A 9,252-nucleotide genomic window follows, 5' to 3' on the forward strand; every position below is an offset into this window, starting at 1 on the left:
TCCCCTATTCCCCATGGCCTGAACCATGGTGCAGTGGAGACTCACAAGTACTTGCAGGCTGTGTGTGATTAGAAAGGAACATGGAAACTGAGAGGACTGGTAGGCTAGAAGAAGCCTGCAGTCATGGAAAAAGGAGGTCACAGAGTGAAGGGGCCTTGTACGTGAAGTCATGACTAGAGATCTACAATCTTTTTTTGGGGGGGGAGGTTTCTATTATTTTACTTTTTTATAAAAGTAAATTATTTTAATTTCATAAAAGTAAATTATTTTAATTTTAATTTATTATTATTATACTGTAAGTTCTGGGGTATGTGTGCACAACATGTGGTTTTTTACATAGGTATACATGTGCCATGTTGGTTTGCTGCACCCATCAACTCGTCATTTACATTAGGTATTTCTCCTAATGCTATCCCTTCCCCAGCCCCCTACCCCCTGACAGGCCGTGGTATGGGATGTTCCCCTCCTTGTGTCCATGTGTTCTCATTGTTCAACTCTCCCTTATGAGTGAATAGGAGTGGCGAGAGAGGGGATGCTTGTCTTCGGTGCTCTATACATTCAGAGAAACTTCTCTAGTAACAAATTATAGAAATGATCCCTGAAAGTATAGTCTAGATATCTACAGTCTTGTCAATGTCTATCAACATGGTAGCTGTGACAATGACCAAATGAATTGAGGCCAGCAAGGACACAGAATGTGGCACATGGACCACAGGCTCTTCCCCACATTGTAATAAGCTTTCCATGGGACTCAGAGGAAGGGAGAATTGGACGGGGAAGTTCCTTAAGAGGAGAGAAACCACTGTTATGAAGAGTATAAATCTGAATTACATTGACTCTTTATCTGAAGACAGTATTTAGAAGGAGATGCTGTTACCCTTCTTTAGCAGAATCAAAGGTTCCTCCTTGATATGGTTTGGCTCTGTGTCCCCACTCAAATCTCATCTCCAACTATGCCCCACGTGTCAAGGGAGGTAGGTGATTGGATCATGGGGGCGGTTTCCCGTATGCTGTTCTCATGATAGTGAGTAGGAGCTCTCATGAGATCTGATGGTTTTATAAGTGGCAGTTTCCCCTGTTCTTCTCTCTTCTGCCATCTTGTGAAGAAGGTGCTTGCTTCCCCCTAGCATCCCCCCATGGTTGTGTTAGTAAGTTTCCTGAGGCCTCCACAGCCATGTGGAACTGTGAGTCAATTAAGCCTCTTTACTTTATAAATTACCCAGTCTCAGGTATTTCTTTATAGCAGTGTGAAAACAGACAAGTACACTCCCCAACACCATTTCAACTGTACTTTGATGACCATCAGCAGGACTGTAGTCAGAGCCAGCTGGAGCAAGATGGGGACAATTGTAGAAAATAAAGTTGCATTTAGTGCACTTTGGAATTATTACAAATTCTCATTCTGCCACATCATAATAGTGTTTAACACAAATATTGTAAGTCACTTCTGGCAAGTTGAGCAGTAACCTACCTTTTTTTTTTTGAGACAGAGTTTCACTCTGTTGCCCATGCTGGAGTGCAATGGCACGATCTCAGCTCATGCAACCTCTGCCTCCTGGATTCAAGTTGTGAGCAACCCATCGCACCCAACCTGGTTTTCTTAATGCATTAAAAAAAGATCTGAGAGGCTATAAGTGGATAGGACAATCAGTATTCTTTATGCTATTCTTTTTATTTGTTTATTTCATCTTCAGTGAGCCAAAGGCTTCATTGTTTTTGTAATAATAAAGGAGAAAGATCAATAAAAGAAACTTGAGCAATGAAAGGAACGATAAGAAAATACAAGGAAAGGATCTGGAGTTTTTAAGAGCCTGAGTGGATTCTATGATTTCTTAATTTCTAATTTATATGCATCCAGCTTCTCCTGTACTATTTGTTCCACAATATTTTTGAGAACATTTCCATCTTGTAAATTGGTTGAAAATGAGTATTTCTAATCACTGGTTCCCATTTTTATAGCTTTTGTATGTACTATAAATACTATATAATAACCTCTACTACTATATTTATGTGCCATAAGACAAAGTTCTTGCCTAGAAATGATCATTTAGATGGTGAGAATCAGTAAAACTAAGTAAAATAATTGGAAAATGAGGCAATCTGCAATAAAATGTTCAGTTACACATCTTGGATTTTAAGGGAATGATATGTGGTGGTTCATAAAACCATAAACATAGCTTTCCATGTGCTTAGATTATTTATCCACATCAGCATCTCCAACTGTGAGTTCAAAATATACCAATTAACAGTAACATTACTAGCAATGGTAACAGTACTATTAGAATAAAAGTATCTTATATTCCACAGTATAACTGTCTCATTGTTCAGCAACCCTTACAAAAACCATGTGCAGTAAAAATACTTCACTATTATTTATACTTTACACATGAAGAAGCTGGAGCTCAGAAAAGTTTAGCAATATGATCAAGGTCACAAATCTCCTTAGTGACTTAGATGACTTTTCTATTTAGTGACCTGCCCATGGGAGGTACAGATATCCCAGATCCCCATCTATCTCTAAGAATCAAAGATAAAGAGAATCACCAGTAGCTCCCCTACTCCATTGGGGATTTCCAGTGAAGAGGAAAATGTGGCAAGAAATTTCTGAGTGACACCTGCTCAAAGCTCAAGGAAATTTCTTGCTGAGTTCATTGCTGTGATGCCTGACACTGGATGGCAGTGTTGCACTGGACAGAATTCACTAAGTGCCTAAGGGTCATGCAGGTCCATTTGTTTTTTGTTTTGTTTTGCTTTTAATTGTATATATTTAAGGTGCACAATTTTTTTTTATATCAGTCCATTTGTTTTTAGAAGTAGGTTACTGTTGGCCAGGTGCTGTGGCTCATGCCTGTAATCCCAGCACTTTGGGAAGCCAAGCCAGGAGGATCGCTTGAGGTCAAGAGTTCAAGACCAGCCTGGCCAACATGGTGAAACCCTGTCTCTAATAAAAATACAAAAATTAGTTGGGCGTGGTGGCACATGCCTGTAATTCCAGCTACTCAGGAGGCTGAGGCACGAGAATCACTTGAACCCGAGAGATGGAGGTTGCAGTGAGCCTAGATTGTGGCACTGCATTCCAGCCTGGGTGATGAAGAAAACCAAACCACACCTATTCGTCTGAAACTTATCAGAATCTATATAACCAGTTTCTTCCTGTGGGCATATAGGTTGTTTCCTACTGGCATGTTATTGGATATCCAAGTTGATTCCAACTAGCCCCTTTTGTTGGATGTTAGGTTATTTACAAGTCATTACTATTGTATTACCTTTAGCTGCTGTAACAGATTACCACAAATTTATTGGCTTAAAGCAACACAAATTTATTCTTTTACAGCTCTGGAGATCAGTTTCTGAAATCAGTTTCATTCGGCTAAAGTCAAGATGTCAGTAAAACTAGTTTCGTATGGAGGCTATGAGGGGAGAATCCAACTACGTGCCTTTTCCAGTTTGGAGAGGCTGCCAACATCCCAGACTCTGCTTTCCTCACATTTTCTTCTATTCTCTGTAGTATCTCTCTCTGTTTCCCTTCTATAAGGACACTTGTGATTTCATCTTCGAGCCCACTTGTATAATCCTGGTTAATCTCCTCATTTTAAAGTCTTTAACTTAATTACATCTGTAGATTTTCTTTTTGCCACAGAATATAACATATTCCCAGGTTTCAGAGATGAAGACATGGACACCTTGAGGGGCCATTATTCAAACTGCAACAACCATTATAAACAGGTCCAATAGGTGTGAACAGGTACAGCCGATTGGAGGAAAATACTAGAAAAAAAGGAAGGAAAATATTTTCTCCAAATCCTGAACATTTTGTAAAGAGTTATAAAAATGTTTAAAGACAAAAGAATAGTTGTAAAACTGCCCAAATTTCTAATACTGCCTAAAATAGGGACTAGTGATATTCATTTCAATCAAGACATTTCAACCAATTCGAAGTCTTGAACGATGTTTTCCATCAAATAAACTAAAGTCCACCATGAAAGAATAAAGGCAGGCAAATCATGTAGGCCATGGGGAGCTGCATATCTCAGGATGTGAGTCTCAGAGAAAGTGAAAAGGGACCTGAGACGTGAAGGAAAAGAAGTGAATCAGGGATGGGGCACAAGGGAGAAAGCCCCTGACACAGAGAATGTGCAGTGTATGGGGGTGAGGACAGACCTGGAGATAAAAGAGAGCATCACATATTTAAAGAACCAAAGGCAGGTTTATGGCGGATAGTGTATTTTGTGGTGGCAATGGGAGGGGGTGCTGCCAAAGAGGCAACTGGTTACTTAACTAGGGGCTGGATCAAGATGGACCTTGTAAGACCTATTGTGGGTGGATTTGACCTAAGGCAGTTGAAGAGCCTTTGCAAATGATCTGAGTCTTCTGATATATAAACTTAATATTAAGATGGCAACACTTCCAAAACTTGTGTTGATCAACTTGTGTAGATCAACTTGTGTTGATCTACAGATTCAACACAATCTGTGTCAGACTCCTAAGCTGGCTGAGGATTTCCAGAAATTGACAAGTTGATCCTGAAATGCACATGGAAATGGAAAAGACCTGGAATTGTTTAAACACTTTTAAAAAAGAATAAAATTGGAGGACTTACATTTCCTGATTTCAAAAATCACAACAAAACTACAGTAATGAAGGCAGCATAACATGGCAAAAGGATAGACATATAGACCAGTGGAATAGAATTGAGATTATAAATCCTTACATTGGCAGTCAATTTATTTTTGTCAGGGATGCCACAATAATTCAATTCAATGTTGAAAATAATAGTTTTTCCAACCAATGGTGCAGAGACAGTTGGTTATTTATCAGAAAAGGAAAAAAAAGGAAAAAAGAAGTTAGGCTTTACCTTATGTCACACACAAAAATTAACTCAAAATAGATCATAATCCTAGATGTGAGAATTAAAATTTGAAAACATCTAGAAGAAAGCATATAGCGGCCGGGCGCAGTGGCTCACGCCTGTAATCCCAGCACTTTGGGAGGCCGAGGTGGGCGGATCACGAGGTCAGGAGATCGAGACCATCCTGGGTAACATAGTGAAACCCTGTCTCTACTAAAAACAAAAAACAAAAAACAAAAAACAAAAAAAAACAAAAATTAGCTGGGTGTGGTAGCACATGCCTGTAATCCCAGCTACTCGGGAGGCTGAGGCAGGAGAATCGCTTGAACCCAGGAGGCGGAGGTTGCAGTGAGCTGAGATTGTGTTACTGCACTCCAGCCTGGCAACAAACCTAGACTCCATCTCAAAAAAAAAAAAAAAAATCAGAAAGCATATAGCTTTCTCGGAGTCATTAGCTGTAAGGGAGGTGCCAATCAAGACCACAATGAGATACCACTTTATAAGCACTAGAAGGGTTATAATAAAACAGGAGAATAACAAGTGGTGGTAAGGATGTAGAGAAATTGGAACCCTCATACGTTACTAATGGGAATGTAAAATAGTGGAGCCACTTTAGGAAACACTTTGGCAGTTTCTCAAAATGTTAAACATAGAGTTACCATGTGACTTACCAATTTTACTCCTGAATGTGGGAGAATATATGTTTATATGAAAATCAAAATGTTGAAAACATATGTTTACACAAATACATGTATAAGAATGTTCATAGCAACATTGTTCATAACAGCCAAAGAGTGAAAACAATCCAAATCTTCATTAACAGATAAATGGATAAATAAAATCTGGTGTATCTATACAATGGAATATTATTTGGCAATAAAAAGAAATCAATAAAAAGGAAGAAGGTACCGATACGTACTAAAACATGAACAAACTTTGAAAATGCCATGTTAAATGAGATAAGCCAGTATAATGACCACATATTTTATAATTTCATTTATATAAATGTCCAGAATAGGAAATCTTTACCAACAGAAAAGTAGATTAGTGGTTATCTAGGGCTGGGGGTGGTAGTGGACAGAAAGGGGAATGATTCTCTATTCCAAAATTAGTCCATGGTGATAGTTGCAACTCTTTAAGTATACTAAAACCCATTAAATTGTACTTTTCAATTGGGTAAATTTTATGGTGTATAAATTATATCTCAATAAAGATTTTTTGAAATGAAGTACTAATATATACTACAACATGAATAAACTTTAAACTATTATGCTGTATCAATAAACCAGACACAAAACTCCCATATATTGTGTAATTCCATTTAAATAAAATGTCCAGAATGGACAAAACTACCAAGACAGAAAGTAGAGTAAGTGGTTTCCTAAGGCTTGGAGTGAGGGACAAATGGGACATAATTTTCCTTTTCATGATGATGAAAGTGTTCTAAAATTAGATTGCAGCGATGATTGCATAACTCTGTAAATATACTAAAACAATATTGAATTGCACATCCTAAATGGGTCTGGTGTGTGGTATGTAAATTATATCTCAATAAACTGTAAAAAATGTAAAAAGTGGTCTGGAGATTGATGTGGTCACTTTCTTTCAGTGTTGGAATAGATTAAAAGGGAAGATTGGAGGCAGGCAGGCATACTTAATTTTTTAAGTGAGAATTACAGCTGGCCAGTTTTCTTTATTTCAAATTTTTTAAACAATAGATGTTTATTCTCTACAAGGCTGTGATTATAACAGTTTTCCAGCTTTAGTCAATTGCTTACCATCTTCACTATTTTTGTTGCAGCCGCAGCACACTATAGCTCTGTAACATGTGATGCTTCCAAGGAGAAAGAGGATGCTGTAGGTTCTGTATGGTAAGAGTTGCTGTTTTTGAGTCAGCTGATATTGAGGTAGGAGATTAATCAGGCTGTCAAATTGTTTTCCTGAAAATAGATGCAGCAGACGAGGTAGTAACCTGTGGCTTTCTCAATTCAGCAAGGTAGCTGTTTAAAGATTTTTATGCCTGCAGTGTCTGAGTGTCTTTCTCCTTTGCTATAATTGAGGGCTTTCTCTGTTTAGACACACAGGGGCTCTTCTGTAACAAGTGATTAGTACTGATGTGTTAAAAAATCCAAAAGCCTACTTTTTACACACCCCGAGGCCTCTCATGAATAACTTGAATATCATAATAACAACGCACTTATGAAAGTTGATTTATTTTTAGTCTTTTTTCCTTCTCGCAATAAAGATACAGGCAAGCCATAATGTCATAATGTCACAAAATTCATATTATAGGTAAACATTTTTTAACTGTTGGAGACATACATCTAAAAAACCACAGTTGACTCTTGAACAACATGGGGGTTGGGGTGTTGACCCCCTCCCTGTGCAGTTGGGAATTTGTGTATAACTTTTGACTCCCCCAAAACTTAACTACTAATAGCCTACTGTTGACTGGAAGCCTAACCGATAACATGAACACTCAATGAACACATATTTAGTATACATATTAGATAGTGTATTCTTACAATAAAGTAAGCTAGAGAAAAGAAAATGTTACTAAGAAAATCATAAGGAAGAAAAAATATGTTTACTATGTATGAAGTTGAAGTGAATCATTATAAAGGTCTTCATCCTTGTCATTGTCACACTGAGTAGGCTGAGGAGGAGGAGGAAGAGGAGGTCTTGCTGTCTTGGGGTGACAGAGGCAGAAGAAAATCCACGTGAAAGTGGATCCATGCAGTTCAAACCCATGTTGTTTAAGGGTCAGCTGTAATATACAGTTTGCCAAGTAAAAACAGCAATTTAAATACATGTAACTAGGTGTTATGTTAATTTCTTGACTGGGTAGGATGGCTCTGCATAGGAAATAAAACAAAGTAGACTAGTGTGTTTATTCATCTGCTGGTATGGCATGAGCATTACCTAGGATTCCAAGTAACATAGAGAAATATAAAAGTCAAATGACATCTGACAAACTGTGCCTGACCAAATGACTGTGATCCAGCTGTAAGTGCACTGGGATGGCTGTAATGCCCCAGTTTCTCAGAAGCACTCAGCAGTGTTTATCTGCAGTAGATTTGGGGCTTGAGCTTTTCCTGGAAACCGTATAACAGCCTTTAAATATTCTTAGCCTTCGTTAATAATATGGATCCAGAGTCTTTAGGAGCTCAGGTGTTTTCTTTTGCTTGAAGGTGAAGACAAGTCTGGACAGAATGTGTTATTGTTCCTGGAAGGAAGCCTAACTTTCACCAGGGTCCTTGGAGAACCACAAGGATCAAACGTGTCTAGGGGAGTGAGGTAAAAACATACAGCTCGTAGTCTCAGGCCTAGGAGTCTTGGAGTGGACACATGGGATTAAACACCCATGGCCTTTTGCACCGACATTCATCTGGTGTTTTTTGCCTCGATCAGGGGTCCTTGAAGTCAGAGTCATGTGAAAATGGTAATTAGGTTCAAAGTATTATTGAGAAAACCATTTCACCTTGACAGTCAATGAAACAATTTGCTGCTGCTTGCTCTGGCAGCACACTATTAAGCTATCATTGAATCTGAGCCTTGGAATGGCTCACTCAGAACCATAACATTGCTGACTCTGTTAGGACCCTTAAGAAAAAAAGCTGTTTAGTCTGAAGCTCCCTACTTGGTGATGAGGGGCCTGAGGTCCAAGAGATGGAGAGAGGATCACACAGTGAAAAAGCCACACCTCTAATTCCTGCTCCTGGACTTGGCCATGTCCTTTCTGTCTACCCCTAGGCCTCTGAAAGGATATGAGCTTTGGTGTCTGCACTTTAACATATGCTGCATCTGTGAGCTCATGATTCTTCATTTGTAAAGTGAACAAAACAAAACCAGCCACAGAGTGTGACGAGGTGTGAATTATCCATCACCGTGCATGCAATAAAGACCTTCTGCCTAAGAGCATGCGTGTTATTTTTCCTATGCTTTGTCTCATCTCTGATGAGTCCTACTACATTTGGAAGATGTAATCACCATGGCCCTGGTAAAATATACTATCATCCCGGGAATTACAAAAGCACTGGACACCAGATGCTGCTGCCCAAACCAGAAACCTCATCAACACTGAATTTAGTTCCTGACCTACAGGAATAATAAAGTATGTGAAAACAATTTGTAAAATGTAAAATGCAGTAAAAATGCTAGCTTTTTGTTCTTATTAATATAACATAAAATCATCTATTTTAATGATTTTTTATAGGCCTGAGCACAGTTTTTCTTTTTTTACTAGAGGATTAAGACAAATCAGCTTTGGTGATAAACATACTTTGTGCAAGGGTAGCCCTTGACAACAAGAGAGAATTGCTCAGAAACAGCTGCCTTCTGGTAAGAAAGAGAGATCACAAATGAGGGAGGAATAGTTCCAAATAGGTCTGAGAAAAGCCATG

At 38.5% G+C, this 9,252-nt stretch overlaps 1 pseudogene; it reads right to left on the reverse strand.

Annotated features, from left to right (window-relative positions):
- Nucleotides 1–483: 483 nt before the first annotated feature.
- LOC112439540 (small nucleolar RNA U3) lies at nucleotides 484–614 on the reverse strand (annotated as a pseudogene).
- Between the last annotated feature and the right edge of the window lie 8,638 nt (nucleotides 615–9,252).

The sequence above is a fragment of the Pan paniscus genome, chromosome 2, assembly GCF_029289425.2.
Source record: "Pan paniscus chromosome 2, NHGRI_mPanPan1-v2.0_pri, whole genome shotgun sequence".
NCBI lineage: Eukaryota > Metazoa > Chordata > Mammalia > Primates > Hominidae > Pan > Pan paniscus.